This window comes from Oncorhynchus kisutch, linkage group LG10 (assembly GCF_002021735.2).
Source record: "Oncorhynchus kisutch isolate 150728-3 linkage group LG10, Okis_V2, whole genome shotgun sequence".
Classification (NCBI taxonomy): domain Eukaryota; kingdom Metazoa; phylum Chordata; class Actinopteri; order Salmoniformes; family Salmonidae; genus Oncorhynchus; species Oncorhynchus kisutch.
Window position 1 is genome coordinate 61,524,667 of NC_034183.2, and position 17,475 is coordinate 61,542,141.

The 17,475-nt window shown below is 44.0% G+C and overlaps 2 long non-coding RNA genes across 2 annotated transcripts in view; one reads left to right on the forward strand and one right to left on the reverse strand.

The window, feature by feature from the left end:
* The first annotated feature begins 101 nt into the window (after window positions 1-101).
* On the forward strand, window positions 102-4,621 carry LOC116375909 (uncharacterized). The gene is made up of 2 exons (XR_004211321.1): window positions 102-433; window positions 4,249-4,621. It is a non-coding gene; the product is annotated as an uncharacterized LOC116375909 (long non-coding RNA).
* LOC116375908 (uncharacterized) overlaps window positions 4,486-17,475 on the reverse strand; it is a 22,215-nt gene continuing 9,225 nt past the window's right edge. The window contains exon 2 of the long non-coding RNA XR_004211320.1: window positions 4,486-4,845. This is a non-coding gene — a long non-coding RNA (uncharacterized LOC116375908). The remainder of the gene's footprint in view (window positions 4,846-17,475) is intronic.

Consider the following 17,475-nt stretch of genomic DNA (forward strand, 5'->3'; position numbering starts at 1 on the left):
AGACTTCCGGAACGCTTGCGAAGCAGACTGGGCCGGGGTTTGGTGTTTGAGAAGTGACAAATTCTTCTTTGGTTGCTAATTTTATCGAAATCATAAAGCACAAACTAGATTCGAGACAATGTACTAAGTATTTGAACATGTTATTACTCCAACCTCGTGAAAGTGACAAACTGACACGTTTTTAGTTATTGCACATGCGCAGCTTAACGCGAGACAACCGTTACACCCGATTACGTGTTTTTGCGCATGAGCAGTTGCCGGGGTCACGTGCTAGTTGGAACTAGGAAACTCCGATATTTCCAACATTCGTTGAACGCGGCACGTGTATAACTACAACCAGTTAGGAGGTTGGACATTTCCGAGTTTCGACAAGCACTTGGACGCGGCACCAGCTAGCCAACGTCGCCATGACATCGCCTACAAGCGTGATCAGGTAATTATATTGGAGAAGCAGTTTCTACCTATCTTCATACTGTACTGTCTTTGTTGTTTGCTCGCCTGTATGTTGCTCAAAACAGAGCGTTATTGTAGAGATCATTTGTAGGCGTTATGTTGTGTATGTTTCGAAAACCTTTAGCATGATTTTTGGAATTAAAAAATTTATTTGTTCGAAAAAGTTCCACAAAAGAACAGTAGATGGCTCAAGTTGACAAAATGACACAGAACTGAGGAGTGAAGGTGTCTCGAGTCCGAGCAAAACTGATCATGTAGCTAGCCTAGCAGAACAAGTACATAAATCAATTATGTTTAGCAATTAAAATAGAAAACCGCATTCCCCCCAGTTAACATATTTAAAAAATACCATCTCACTTTGTCAAAAGGTGTTTATCTAGGGGCTGTAAAGCAAGACACAATGTATCACAGCAATGGTTTCAATTATTCCAGTGTCTTATTAATTCCCTGTGCCTAAGTGCTGATATGCATGGCTCTCACATTGATCTGTCTCCTGAGAAAATGTGCTTTATCAGCTCAATGTGAGGGCCTCCCTGTGTCATAACATGCAGACACATGCTTATTTTCCTAAGTACTCTATCTCCCTGTTTACACCTCTCCCTTCTTGCTCCAATACTCACAGTTCAACCTGATGTATTTGCCAACTTCCTGTTTGCTCTGGCCAGCCCAACAAGTCAGGTTTCCTCCCTGGCCCACCCACTGTAGGCTACCTGCTCTCCTAGAACACATACTTGTGTGACATGTCTGTTTCACTTCAAATCAAATCAAATCAAATCAAATTTTATTTGTCACATACACATGGTTAGCAGATGTTAATGCGAGTGTTGGTGAAATGCTTGTGCTTCTAGTTCCGACAATGCAGTAATAACGAACAAGTAATCTAACTAACAATTCAAAAAAAACTACTGTCTTATACACAGTGTAAGGGGATAAGGAATATGTACATAAGGATATATGAATGAGTGATGGTACAAAGCAGCATAGGCAAGATACAGTAGATGATATCGAGTACAGTATAACATATGAGATGAGTATGTAAACAAAGTGGCATAGTTAAAGTGGCTAGTGATACATGTATTACATAAGGATGCAGTCGATGATAGAGTACAGTATATACATATGCATATGAGATGAATAATGTAGGGTAAGTAACATTATATAAGGTAGCATTGTTTAAAGTGGCTAGTGATATATTTACATAATTTCCCATCAATTCCCATTATTAAAGTGGCTGGAGTTGAGTCAGTGTCATTGACAGTGTGTTGGCAGCAGCCACTCAATGTTAGTGGTGGCTGTTTAACAGCCTTGAGATAGAAGCTGTTTTTCAGTCTCTCGGTCCCAGCTTTGATGCACCTGTACTGACCTCGCCTTCTGGATGACAGCGGGGTGAACAGGCAGTGGCTCGGGTGGTTGATGTCCTTGATGATCTTTATGGCCTTCCTGTAGCATCGGGTGGTGTAGGTGTCCTGGAGGGCAGGTAGTTTGCCCCCGGTGATGCGTTGTGCAGACCTCACTACCTCACTGGCTTGTGAAATTATTCACCCCCTTGGCATTTTTCTATTTTGTTGCCTTACAACCTGGAATTAAAATGTATTTTTGGGTTTGTATCATTTGATTTACACAACATGCCTACCACTTTGAAGATGAAAATATTTTTTATTGTGAAACAAACAAGAAATAAGACCCCACAGCAATTACAGCTGCAAGTCTCTTGGAGTATGTCTCTATAAGCTTGGCACATCTAGCCACTGGGATTTTTGCCCATTCTTCAAAGCAAAACTGCTCCAGCTCCTTCAAGTTGGAGGGGTTCCGTTGGTGTACAGCAATCTTTAAATCATACCACAGATTCTCAATTGGATTGAGGTCTGGGCTTTGACTAGGCCATTCCAAGATTTTTAAATGTTTCACCTTAAACCACTCAAGTGTTGTTTTAGCAATATGCGTAGGGTCATTGTCCTGCTGGAAGGTGAACCCCCATCCCAGTCTCATATCTCTGGACTACTGACACAGGTTTCCTCAAGAATTTCCCTGTATTTAGCGCCATCCATCATTCCTTCAATTCTGACCAGTTTCCGAGTCCCTGCAGTTGAAAAGCACCCCCACAGCATGATGCTGCCACCACCATGCTTCACTGTGGGGATGGTGTTCTTGGGGTGATAGGTGGTGTTGGGTTTGCGCCAGACATTGTTTCCCTTGATGGCCAAAAAGCTCAATTTTAGTCTCATCTAACCAGAGTACCTTCTTTAATATGTTTGGGGAGTCTCCCACATGCCTGTTGGCTAACACCAAATGTGTTTGCTTATTTTTTTTATTTTAGCAAAGGCATTTTTCTGGCCACTCTTCCGTAAAGCCCAGCTCTGTGGAGTGTACTGCTGAAAGTGGTCCTATGGACAGATACTTGATTCTCTGCGGTGGAGCTTTGCAGCTCCTTCAGGGTTATATTTGGTCTCTTTGTTGCCCCTCTGATTAATGCCCTCCTTGCCTGGTCCGTGAGTTTTGGTGGGCGGCCCTCTCTTGGCAGGTTTGTTGTGGTGCCATATTCTTTCAATTTTTTAATAATGGATTTAATGGTGCTTCGTGGGATGTTCAAAGTTTATGATATTTTTTTACAACCCAACCCGGAATCTCCACAACTTTGTCGCTGACCTGTTTGGATAGCTCCTTGGTCTTCATGGTGCCGCTTGCTTGGTGGTGTTGCAGACTCTGGGGCCTTTCAGAACAGGTGTGTGTGTATATATACACACATATATAGATCATGTGACACTTAGATTGCACACAGGTGGACTTTATTTAACTAATTATGTGACTTCTAAAGGTCATTGGTTGCACCAGATCTTATTTAGGGGCTTCATAGCAAAGGGGGTGAATACATGTGCAAGCACCACTTAAGTTTTTTTATTTTAGATAATTTTTTGAATATTTTTTTATTTCACTTCACCAATTTGGACTATTTTGTGTATGCGCATTACATGAAATCCAAATAAAAATCCATTTAAATTACAGGTTGTAATGCAACAAAATAGGAAAAACGCCAAGGGGGATGATACACTGCCTTGCAAAAGTTATGTCTCCCAGCCAGACCTGTCCGTAAACTTTGTTTGGTCTCTACTGAATAGTAAACTCAGTCTTAAATGCGGCTTCCCCATATTTGTCAAACCACCAGAGCCAATGTTCTGTGTAAATGACTGCACACCTTGTCCGTTATAGACTACATCTCTGCCCACCCACCATCTACCAATATAGTCTCAAAAAATGTGTTTAGATGTTATATAAATGTATACATCATTGAAGTATAATACAATAACCCTATGGTATTTATTGAGGGATATTCACGATAATAATAAAAAACAATATTTTATAAGAATGTGTACCTGCCAGTTTGTTATAATGACTCAAATGTTCCCCTACAGGTAGGCTACAACACTATAGTACTGGGTTTACGTGATCCTTTGTGGAAATGGTTTTGACACATATTTACCTGCTCTCCTTCCCACACTCCCCAGTACCCGACCTCTGTGCGGGACACTTCAGGGGTGTATGCATGTTTGGTTAGTGAGAGGGGGTCGCAACCTGAATAACCCAGAGAAAGAATATGAGACCTGGGAGGAAGTAAGGTTTATGGCTGGGGGTTCGGTGGTTTAGTCATCCACTGAGGGAGGGGCCTGCTGACTAACACCATGTGGTGGGCTGGGGATATTGGCGAGGCCTGAGAGGAGGTTGACTATTTTTGTCCAGCTCCCCCGCCTTCACTCTAATTCCTCTTTTTGCTTGTTCTTTCTTTACATTATTCCCCAGATGTGTTTCCTTCCTGAAAGTCAGAAAGCAGTACTTCTCCTCTTTTCCAACCCCAGTCTGACGCACATGCGTCCTCCAGGGAAGTGGGGAGGGGTGGAGGTGGGGAGGGCAAACAGAAAAAGATTGGGTAATAAATGTTGTGGTTTCTTCGGTTGGAAAACTATTTGGTGATGGTTCCTTATTCACTTTTCACGGATCTACACACTTCACAGTTTTCACATCATTGCCTTTTCCACACAGGTTTCAATAACTTTATCCATGGCATAGACACACATGTACAGAGCACATGATTCGGAGTTCTTCTGTTGAAGGCTATCATAATGTCATGCTGATCTGACACTGGTGTATAAGAAGAATAAAGAGCAAACATCTTAGCTCTCATGTTCTCCTTCATGTATTTAGCCTATCCCTGCACATGAATTAAGTTTATGGTCGTGAGAAACAATAGCACACTGCGCCTTTAAATAAAGGAATGTGAACAATCCACTGCTGTGCCCAGGCATTGGGGCTGGAATTGGTTGGAATGTTGGCAGAAGTTTCATCTCCCCACAGCTCTTTCCCAGGCCAGGTGTTGGAAATGCAGGAAAACAAAACTATCTGAAAAGAGGGAATAGAGCAGTGTGGGTGAAAGTGGGAGTGCAGGGTTAGTGAGAGATACACAGAAGTCCAATTAGAACCCAAGCTCTCTAGACATGAAGTCATCCAGCCTATATAGTTCTACTGAAAAGACATAAAATGGGAGGGAAAAACCTGACTGAGATTTACTGCTCCTCCTTATCGGCCGTCTCTTCGCCTGCTCTCTAAACAGAGATTTATGGCTTTGGCAATATCAGGTATTTGATAAGTGTTCATCACGAAATGCACGCATACAAGCACAAGGCGACCTGGCCTAACTGGGTGCTGGGCCACTGACTGTAGTGATGCCTGTAGAACATCGTTCCGGGAGTAGCTAGTCTATTATTGTGTAGTTTAGCCCTGTCTGGTGACTCAGTGATAGGTCAATGTAGTTTGAACCACTGAAGTTAAAGTTTGTTATGTAACAAAGATGAGATGACCCTCAATGTTATTGAAATAGATCTCGCTCTATGCAACAGCCACAATATACCAACCTCCTATTACAAAGCGTGATCCACAGCATCAAACCAAGGGCATTAGCACTGGGTAATACCCTGAATTCAACTAATTGATGTAAACAAGTCTATCACTCCCATAGCATCTGGACATTAAAAACTAGGTGGGCCTCATTTCACTCACCTAGTTTTGCATTCAGAAAGACAATTTTGGTTGGCATTGCTAAGAGTAAGAGTTTGTGTAATCCTCTCTCACTCATTCTCTCTCTCCCACACACACACACACACACACTCCCATGCAGATGCAGCACACGGCCAGTGTAGGGTGAGTCACAGTGACCTGGCAGAGAGTGCCTCCCCTTGGGAGAGTCCTTACATGCATCCCTGTGATTATGGCCAAATCCCCTGAGGGCATCAGGTGGGCCTTCTCTCTGAGCAACGTGAGACCGCCACCCATTGTTAGGTCCACAATGCTGAGCTTACTTGAAAGGTGATTTCGCCAGAAATCATTTCGCAAGATGAAAAGGGTTTAGGAGTGTATATCAATTGATAGCTGTTGATAGTTCTCCTCCTTTTATAGTGTTGTGTTCCAGTTGTAGTCTAATATGACACCAGTATCGTATGGTTAAAAACATTTTCATTTTGAAGCATATACTATCAGGCATAGCAATCCTATATGAATCATCGCTGCATGCAGAAACATATTTGTTCTTGTGCTGACAAGAGATCTGCCTGCTGTCCCCTCACCAGAGCCCCATGCAGGGGCAGACTGGCCATCTGGCATTTCGGCAAATGGGCCACAAGGAAAAAAATGGTCCGATGTGTTAGAAATAACAGGGCCAATTTCTAGTCCCAATCTGCCCCTGGCCCCATGGGCACAGGATGGTTGACCTCCCTCTTCTGGGAAAAAGCATCTTAGCTTCACACAACACACAGTGGTTGTATAATATAATCTCCGTGTCATGTATAATGTATTTAACAATCTATAAGCTACATTATGACAAGACTGTTACATTTAACTGGCCCTTTGGCATATTTCCCATGTTGACTTTAGGCCCAGTTGCTTAATAGGAATGTATCAGTTTATTTAACACAACAACACTATAAAGGAGGAGAACGGGGCCAAAAACAGCTATCAATTGATATACACTGCTAAACCCTTTTCATCTTGTGAAATGTTTGTATCACCAGTAATTGTTTGGTTTGTTTATATTACTTGCATATCTGTAGTGAAGAACAGAGTGAACAAAACATTAGGAACACCTGCATTTTTCATGATATAGACTGATAGGGTGAATGCAGATGAAAGCTATGATCCCTTATTGATGTCACCTGTTAAATCCACTTCAATCATTGTAGATTAAGGGGAGGAAAAGTTTAAAAATGATTTTTAAGCTGTGAGACAATTGAGACATGGATTGTGTATGTGTGCCATTCAGAGGGTGAATGGGCAAGACAAAAGATGTAAGGGCCTTTGAACAGGGTATGGTAGTAGGTACCAAGCGCACCGGTTTGTGTCAAGAACTGCAACGCTGCTGGGTTTTTCATACTCAACGGTTTCCTGTGTCTATCAAGAATGTTCCAACACCCACAAGGGACAAGGGGGAGGGCAACTCAATATTAAGAAGGTATTCCTAATGTTTTGTACAAACCGTGTATACAGTATGTCATCAGCTACAAATAACACATGCTTGAATCTTGCTAAAAGGAGCTTGGGGACACTGTTTTTCAATTGTAATAGATTTAGTAATTGCAGAGAAAGACTAATAATAGGCTAGACTCCACCTGAACCTGTTTCTCCCAGCACGTGGTGAAGTACTACAAACACACACGTCGCCCACACAGCCTAAACAATGAAACACCCTGTACCACCCTGCACCACCCTGGCCCTTGCCCTTTCAGACACATTCCATACGCCCTTTAACCAAATTGTTGAGACCATTGAGATTGCCTGGTGGCATGGTTGAGGCCGTGTTGAACCTGGGGATGTGTGTGTTTGTGTTGCTACGTGACTGTGCTTGCCGGTATAATGAAGTGGAGAGCGTGTGTGTGTGTGTGTGTGTGTGTGTGTGTGTGGGGGGGGGTTAGAATAAAAAGTCCTCATAAGTATAGTAATACAGAGCTATGTGTGTGTGGTTACTTATGCAATCTCTATAGGGTGTGAGACCAAATTCTGAAGATTCTTTTCAAAAAGAGCCTGCCACACCTCCAAGCTTGCACAACTTCCCAATTTTTTTTTTTTCTTGTCCACATTCTCCACAGACACACACACCCATATTCAGCCGTTTACCCTGCTCCAGATGGCTGCAGCTCTGCCAATTGATGCCCTTCCCTAACAACCTTAATTATACAGCAGGACTTGAACTCTACTTGTCAACAAGTGTGGGTTCAGAGTGAAGCCACAGCCCTTCACCCAGAGTGACAAGCCACCTGACTCAGCAATCTGGCCCTGTCCACCGCAATCAACATGCCTGCATCTAGCCTGTCTTTAATTCCACTGGGGCATGGGCAGTGCAGCGCTTTTAACCCTGTAAGTGCCCTCTCCTCTGTCCCCCCTCATCCTCATCAGAGTCCACACAGAGCTGTCACACAAAGGACGGACACACACACACACACACACACACACAGGCAGGTCTGATGGACACTCTTGGACCACACAGGATGGCTAATTCTAGCTTTGAGCGCTATGATGAAACTGTCTCTCATGAGGACCGCCACAGGAAAGAGACCCAGAGTTACCTCTGTTGCAGAGGATAAGTTCATTAGAGTTACCAGTCTCAGAAATTGTAGCCCAACTAAATGCTTCAGAGTTCAAGTAACAGACACATCTCAACATCAACTGTTCAGAGGAGACTGCATGAATCAGGCCTTCATGGTTGAATTGCTACAAAGAAACCACTACTAAAGGACACCAATAAGAAGAATAGACTTGCTTGATCCAAGAAACACGAGAAATCTGTCTTTTGGTCTGATGATAGTCTCCCCAATTTTGTGGTATCCAATTGTTAGTAGTTACTTTGTCTCATCACTGCAACTCCCATACGGACTCGGGAGAGGCGAAGGTCGAGAGCCATGCGTCCTCCGAAACACAACCCAACCAAGCCGCACTGCTTCTTAACACAGCGTGCATCCAACCCGGAAGCCAGCCGCACCAATGTGTACATCTAGCGACCTGGTCAGCGTGCACTGCGCCCAGCCCGCCACAGGAGTCGCTAGTGAGTAATCTGAGTAATCTGTCTTTTGAGACAAGAATATCCCTGCCGGCCAAACCCTCCCTAACCCGTATGACACTGGGCCAATTGTGCGCCGCCCCATGGGCCTCCCAGTCGCGGCCGGCTGCGACATAGCTCAACCGCCATGTCTTTGTGAGATCCAGAGTAGGTGAACAGCTGATCTCTGCATGTGTGGTTCCCACCGTGAAGCATGTAGGAGGAGGAGGTGTGATGGTGTGGGGGTGCTTTGCTGGTGACACCTTCAGTGATTTATTTAGAATTGAATGCACACTTAACCAGAATGGCTACCACAGCATTCTGCAGTAATATGCCATCCCATCTGGTTTGCACTTAGTGGGACGATAATTTGTTGTTCAACAGGACAAAGACCCAACATACCTCCAGACTCTGTAAGGGCTATTTGACCAAGAATGGGAGTGATTGAGTGCTATATCAGATGAACTGGCCTCCACAATCACCCAATATCAACCCAATTGAGATGGTTTGTGATGAGTTGGACCACAGAGTGAAGGCAAAGCAGCCAACAAGTTTTCAGCATATGTGGGAACTCCTTCAAGACTGTTGGAAAAGCATTCCAGGTGAAGCTGGTTGATAGAATGCCAAAAGTGTGCAAAGCTGTCATCAAGGCAGAGTGTCTACTTTAAAATACATGTTAATGCATGATGTTTAACACAAAGAAAAACTAGGTGTGTCCAACTTTTAACTGGTACTGTATATAGTCACTTTAATGTTTACATACTGTTTTATCCACTTTATATGTATATACTGTATTTATAATCAACACATCTTAACAAAACATCTTTGCTGTAGGAAATTAAAATTAAAACATTGATGTTCTGTCCTCCTCTATCCCAGCCTCTCCTCTCTGTTTGCCTGACTTGTTTGGCATCCTTCATTCCAGCTGTTCTCCAGATGCAATGTGGGAGGCCGGGGCTGCTTGCCCACCTGTTGCTCTCCCATCTATCTGCCTTTAGCACTGTTAACAGAACAGTCATTGTCTAGGTCTGGGGGTGCAGGGTGTCCTGTACCTCCAGACACTGATCCACTACGACAGCATCTAGTGACTGATCCAAAACCAGGTGAATTGCTGTCCACTCCGCTCATCCACACAGTAACGGATGGACTGCTCCATTGATTGACATGCCAACCAAGTGACAGACTAACTGACTGGTGACCATACAGACTGAGTGACTGATGAGTCTCTCCTTCCAGCACAAACTCCTGTCATGTTCTAAACACATTGAATCAGTTTCCGTATCCTTTGAAGATGTTCAAGCCATGGTTACTGCCCTCAAATAAACACTGTTAAGAAGACTGCATAGACATAGTCAGAAAATACCATATAGACACAGTCAGAAAAGACCATATAGACACAGTCAGCAAAGACCACAAAGGGGTAGTCCAATGAAGACTACAAAGGGGTAGTCCAATGAAGACTACAAAGGGGTAGTCAATGAAGACTACAAAGGGGTAGTCAATGAAGACTACAAAGGGGTAGTCAATGAAGACTACAAAGGGGTAGTCAATGAAGACTACAAAGGGGTAGTCAATGAAGACTACAAAGGGGTAGTCAATGAAGACTACAAAGGGGTAGTCAATGAAGACTACAAAGGGGTAGTCAATGAAGACTACAAAGGGGTAGTCAATGAACATAAGAATAGGAGAGTACAGTACAGCTGAGTGAGCAGACACTCTGGAGGTGTCTGGAAAGGTAGGTGTTAGGATTAGAGCTTTGTTGAAAGCATGACCCCTGTGAACTTTCAACCTTTTAATGAAGGGTCAGCTACAGTTCCACCCACTTACATCCTGCAGGGCAGAGAAAAGCAGACCTAATCTCAGGCAGCTCAACCTCACTACTCCACCACTCCCTATCACAATGCATTGCTTTTGCATCTGTGGGGTGGGCCCTGGCCTTCAGTGTTCACTGATAAATATTACATTGGTGTGTAAACTGCAGCCTATAGTAGGCTACTGTACCTAGGTCCAATGTAATGGAACCTAATAATGCATCGATATCTCTTATGTGCATTTATTGGTTTAACATTGACTTAAAGAGTCAGAAAGCCTATATACAGTATTAGTGTCTCATAGGCATCCATATACATTTGTGATAAATAAATGTGCGTTACGTTCACCATAAGGATCAGACCAAGGCGCAGCGTGGTATGCGTACATTCTCTTTTTAATGAATGAACAACAAACAACCAAACGAAATGTGAAGCTATACAAACTAGTGCTGACAGGCAACTAAACATAGACAAGATCCCACAACTAACAATGGGTAAAATGGCTACCTAAATATGATCCCCAATCAGAGACTATGATAAACAGTCTCTGATTGGGAACCATATCAGGCCAACATAGACATACAAAAACCCTAGATAACAAAAACTCTAGACATACAACAACTAGAGTACCCACCCTAGTCACACCCTGACCTAACCAAAATATATAGAAAAACAGAGAATCTAAGGTCAGGGTGTGAAAATGTGTTATAAATGCCCATTGTCGTCCATTGACATATGCCATCCAGACTCTCTCACCACTCACAAATCACATACTTAAACAATGGAGAGGAAAAGTCCCCCAAATTGCCAGTAGCTCTGGAAATGTCTGTTAAATTATGCCTGTTTTAAGCCAAAAAAATGTAGGGCAACTGGACAGGATCCAACTAACCAAAAGCTTCTTGTTAAGTGATTATATTAACCAGGTGGTAAATTAAAAAGGTGATAAATTACGTTTTGGCAGTTGGTGAGCCCAGCTAAAGAAAAGCCAATGCTCTGGTTTTGGGTCCAAAACAAAGAGATATCTGTCTAACAAGCCTTCCTTCCCCCGCACTGCTAACAAACTTTCAAATGGCCACGTCCACAATTACCCATTCGCCTGAAGGAAAGATTAAACAGCCACACAGACAAACATTAACCCAGAGCCTGACCCCACAGCCTGTCAAAAAAAGATAAATGCCTGGGACTGGGAGAAAAAAAAGGAAACAACATTCCTGTTCCCGTAAATCGTGAAGGGGGAGGGGGATTTTGGGAAGTTCGGTGAGTCATCACTTTCTTTTCTATCGGCGCTCCCCCCGGCGTTGGTCCACAGACTCTGAATACCTCCACTACAGTTTTCCCTGTCATGCTTTGCAGCGGGCCGTATCGAATTTTGACAAGCGACTCACACAGTGCTCGTCCTGCGTTCGCAGCTGCCTGGCCGGCTGTGACTGCTGGCAGGAGCTCTTTGAAGTGTAGAACAGAGATAGTAGCCTAGCAGTCAACACTCAAACTTGGTTGGATAACAAGAAAGACCTCCAACAGCTAGAGGGTCCTGAAAAAGCCCCTAACTGCTAATGAACTATCATTTGTCACTCCAACCTGTCATTGAATGTGGTAAGCGCGTGCCAAGTACTTGTCCAGACGTGGTCAAGAGGATATTTAAACCATGTTAGAGCTAAAACATGGTAGAGGTAAAACATGGGAGAACCACACAATGGTTAGTGTTTATACAGTGGGGAGAACAAGTATTTGATACACTGCCGATTTTGCAGGTTTTCCTACTTACAAAGCATGTAGAGGTCTGTCATTTTTATCATAGGTACACTTCAACTGTGAGAGACGGAATCTAAAACAAAAATCCAGAAAATCACATTCTTTGATTTTTAAGTAATTAATTTGCATTTTATTGCATGACATAAGTATTTGATACATCAGAAAAGCAGAACTTAATATTTGGTACAGAAACCTTTGTTTGCAATTACAGAGATCATACATTTCCTGTAGTTCTTGACCAGGTTTGCACACACTGCAGCTGGGATTTTGGCCCACTCCTCCATACAGACCTTCTCCAGATCCTTCAGGTTTCGGGGCTGTCGCTGGGCAATACGGACTTTCAGCTCCCTCCAAAGATGTTCTATTGGGTTCAGGTCTGGAGACTGGCTAGGCCACTCCAGGACCTTGTGATGCTTCTTACGGAGACACTCCTTAGTTGCCCTGGCTGTGTGTTTCGGGTTGTTGTCATGCTGGAAGACCCAGCCACGACCCATCTTCAATGCTCTTACTGAGGGAAGGAGGTTGTTGGCCAAGATCTCGCGATACATGGCCCCATCCATCCTCCCCTCAATACGGTGCAGTCGTCCTGTCCCCTTTGCAGAAAAGCATCTCCAAAGAATGATGTTTCCACCTCCATGATTCACGGTTAGGATGGTGTTCTTGGGGTTGGACTCATCCTTCTTCTTCCTCCAAACACGGTGAGTGGAGTTTAGACCAAAAATCTCTATTTTTGTCTCATCAGACCACATGACCTTGTCCCATTCCTCCTCTGGATCATCCAGATGGTCATTGGCAAACTTCAGACCGGCCTGGACATGCGCTGGCTTGAGCAGGGGCGTGTGCTGCAGGATTTTAATCCATGACGGTGTAGTGTGTTAGTAATGGTTTTCTTTGAGACTGTGGTCCCAGCTCTCTTCAGGTCATTGACCAGGTCCTGCCGTGTAGTTCTGGGCTGATCCCTTACCTTCCTCATGATCATTGATGCCCCAAGAGGTGAGATCTTGCATGGAGCCCCAGACCGAGGGTGATTGACTGTCATCTTGAACTTCTTCCATTTTCTAATAATTGCGCCAACAGTTGTTGCCTTCTCACCAAGCTGCTTGCCTATTGTCCTGTAGCCCATCCCAGCCTTGTGCAGGTCTACAATTTTATCCCTGATGTCCTTACACAGCCCTCTGGTCTTGGCCATTGTGGAGAGGTTGGAGTCTGTGTGGGCAGGTGCCTTTTTATACAGGTAACGAGTTCAAACAGGTGAAGTTAATACAGGTAATGAGTGGAGAACAGGAGGGCTTCTTAAAGAAAAACTAACAGGTCTGTGAGAGCCGGAATTCTTACTGGTTGGTAGGTGATCAAATACTTGTCATGCAATAAAATGCTAATTAATTACTTAAAAATCATACAATGTGATTTTCTGGATTTTTGTTCTAGATTCCGTCTCACAGTTGAAGTGTACCTATGATAAAAATTACAGACCTTTACATGCTTTGTAAGTAGGAAACATTGCCGATTTTTCAGGTTTTCAAATACTTGTTCTCCCCACTGTATATCTCATGGAGAGAACCACATTTTATTGCCATTATTTCCTCTATTTCTGGACAGCCTTTCTGTTTGACCATTCATCCACCCTCAAAGCGGTTCATTTCACAAATGGTCTGACATCATTCTGCGGTTAGGTTCTAAGTTCCTTCCCCCCACCAGGACCCCTGGTCCCCTGCAACCACACAACACCCTCACCCCCCAATTAGAAAACGTTTAGCCTGCAAACCAAGCACCTCTCCCTCCTCTTCAATATATGGGACATTTATCACTCTTTAATGACAGACTCCGCAAGGGATGACGTCACCGTCCGCAACACACCAACATACAACAAAAGGGCCCCGTCTCACTCTCCCTTCTGCTTCACCACAGTGACCTCACATGATGGATCGGCTTCAGTCTCACTGGACTCTTTGTGCCACAGTAACCACTGTGGTATGTGGCCCATGAGGCCACACTGCTGCTGCCACTGATGAGCAACACTGAGCAATAATAACAACTGGAAAGAAAAAGCCCCACTTCACAGCCACGGTTGTTAGGCTACCATGAAAGTGTCATCAGGTAGTTGATATAAAACAGAGAGCCTAGAAGTATATGTTAAGTGCATGGTATTCATTCGGCTGGCTGCGCTGTTTATTAGTGGTGGAAGTAAAGGCCTGTGTTTGTCAGTTGTGTTGTTGTGATGTGGGCCCATGCTCTCTCTGTGTCGCCTGCCTGTCAGGCTCCATTCGGAGGGTTGCCAGTTGCTGTCGCAGGCCATTTGTTCGTCATCAGTCACAAACACACATTGTGTTCAAAAGAATAGCTGTCATTTCCATGCAAACCCTCCCTCCCCCTCTGTTGCTTTCACTTAGGAAGACAGGCGTAAAGCCACTTCCACACACTAAAACATGAGCTGCTCCTGCAGCGCTATTTTTTAACACTCACTCTTTTCTGATTAAGATTAAACACACACACACACACCATCATCAATATATTTTTGTTAAACCACAATACACATCTCACAGCAATTACACACACACAACTCCCTTTCAGTTTCCAGGGAGACTAAATCCCTTTTAATAGCGTTTCTGTTAATGTGGTCCCCGGTGTAAACACGCGGACACATACAGTATTTCAGTCAAGCACAAAAATACACAGACCTTCCGTTTGAAACAGGAAAAAAATAAAAACAACCTCTGCAGTGATTTATGAAAAACAAACCGCTTTACTTCTCCAAACCCCTGGTGTGGTTTTCCTTCAAACACGGCCTAGCGGGCTGACTCACTGACTGAAGTGCAGAGCATTTCCACATCCATTTTGTTCCACTGAAATAGTGCAGAAAAACAGGGAGCATAACAGAGGGAGGAAGAGATTGGATGGATCTGGAAGCTATTAGCAGCTGAATCACAGAGAGAAAGAACGAGAGATGGAGGGAGGGATCGGCACATGATTGCCATTATGATTTTAATATCTTTTTTGTGTGTGTGGATCATTAGATCGTTATTTGCAGACTGGTTATTTTGCAGCAAGGGGGGGAAGGACGGGAGGTGAAGAATCTAACTGTCTGGGACTAATCGCCTTTCTTTTTCAACTCTCGCTGCCTTGCCCACATTTCCACTGTCGAGTAATAAAGCCTTATCTGTCTGCATATCTGTTGTCTCGGTTCTGTTATCTCTCTCTCTTTCATGCTTCCTTCCTCTCTAAGCGTGCAGCTACTACCGCCCCCCTCTCTGCCACCAGTATACCCTGATGGCACTGATAGAATAATCTTCAAGAGAAACATAATTGCTTTGAGACACATTTGGGCACAGGTCCAACACTGAATTGTAGTTTTTTGTTAGGGCTTGCTCTGTAGTAAGTTTAGACTGAGTGAATGGATCTAACACTGGGCAGCCGCAGACAAATTCCCCAGGAGAAAGTTCTGCTATCGTGGATCTGGTCTCTGGTCTAGCCATCATGTCCATGAAGAGGCCCCCAACACGAGGTGGTGGCTAGATTGGGATGGGATTTTACTCGTGACTCAGCCACACGAATCACAAGGGATGCTCAGTGTCCGACTCACCAAGAACCAGAAGCCACAGACAAACATCCACACACGTACATACAGTGGGGAGAACAAGTATTTGATACACTGCCTATTTTGCAGGTTTTCCTACTTACAAAGCATGTAGAGGTCTGTAATTTGTATCATAGGTACACTTCAACCGTGAGAGACGGAATCTAAAAACAAAAATCCAGAAAATCACATTTGTATGATTTTTAAGTAATTAATTTGCATTTTATTGCATGACATAAGTATTTGATACATCAGCAAAACAGAACTTAATATTTGGTACAGAAACCTTTGTTTGCAATTACAGAGATCATACATTTCCTGTAGTTCTTGACCAGGTTTGCATACACTGCAGTGGGGATTTTGTCCCACTCCTCCATACAGACCTTCTCCAGATCCTTCAGGTTTCGGGGCTGTCGCTGGGCAATACGGACTTTCAGCTCCCTCCAAAGATGTTCTATTTGGGTTCAGGTCTGGAGACTGGCTAGGCCACTCCAGGACCTTGAGATGCTTCTTACGGAGCCACTCCTTAGTTGCCCTGGCTGTGTGTTTCGGGTTGTTGTCATGCTGGAAGACCCAGCCACGACCCATCTTCAATGCTCTTACTGAGGGAAGGAGGTTGTATGCCAAGATCTCACGATACATGGCCCCATCCATCCTCCCCTCAATATGGTGCAGTCGTCCTGTCCCCTTTGCAGAAAAGCATCTCCAAAGAATGATGTTTCTACCCGCCATGCTTCACTGTTGGCATGGTGTTCTTGGGGTTGTAGTCATCCTTCTTCCTCCAAACACGCAAGTGGAGTTTAGACCAAAAAGCTTTATTTTTGTCTCATCAGACCACCTGACCTTCTCCCATTCCTCCTCTGGATCATCCAGATGGTCATTGGCAAACTTCAGATGGGCCTGGACATGCGCTGGCTTGAGCAGGGGGACCTTGCGTGTGCTGCAGGATTTTAATCCATGACGGTGTAGTGTGTTACTAATGGTTTTCTTTGAGACTGTGGTCCCAGCTCTCTTCAGGTCATTGACCAGGTCCTGCCGTGTAGTTCTGGGCTGATCCCTTACCTTCCTCATGATCATTGATGCCCCACGAGGTGAGATCTTGCATGGAGCCCCAGACCGAGGGTGATTGACCGTCATCTTGAACTTCTTCCATTTTCTAATAATTGCGCCAACAGTTGTTGCCTTCTCACCAAGCTGCTTGCCTATTGTCCTGTAGCCCATCCCAGCCTTGTGCAGGTCTACAATTTTATCCCTGATGTCCTTACACAGCTCTCTGGTCTTGGCCATTGTGGAGAGGTTTGAGTGTGTGGACAGGTGTCTTTTATACAAGTAATGAGTTCAAACAGGTGCAGTTAATACAGGTAATGAGTGGTGAACAGGAGGGCTTCTTAAAGAAAAACTAACAGGTCTGTGAGAGCCGGAATTCTTACTGGTTGGTAGGTGATCAAATACTTATGTCATACAATAAAATGCAAATGAATTACTTAAAAATCATACAATGTGATTTCTGGATTTTTGTTTTAGATTCCGTCTCTCACAGTTGAAGTGTACCTATGATAAAAAAATTACAGACCTCTACATGCTTTGTAAGTAGGAAACACTGCCGATTATCAAATACTTGTTCTCCCCACTGTAGATATTGACACACACAAACATGTGCACACACACACATGCACCCTGTGTGATGTGATTGACAGCAGCATTTGAAACCATGCCAGTTATGTGGTGTGATTGACAGCCACGCAAGGAGGACAGTATTCCTTCCCCTCGCGCTGCTGCTCTGTGTCAACATTTCCCCATGGAGTCTATGT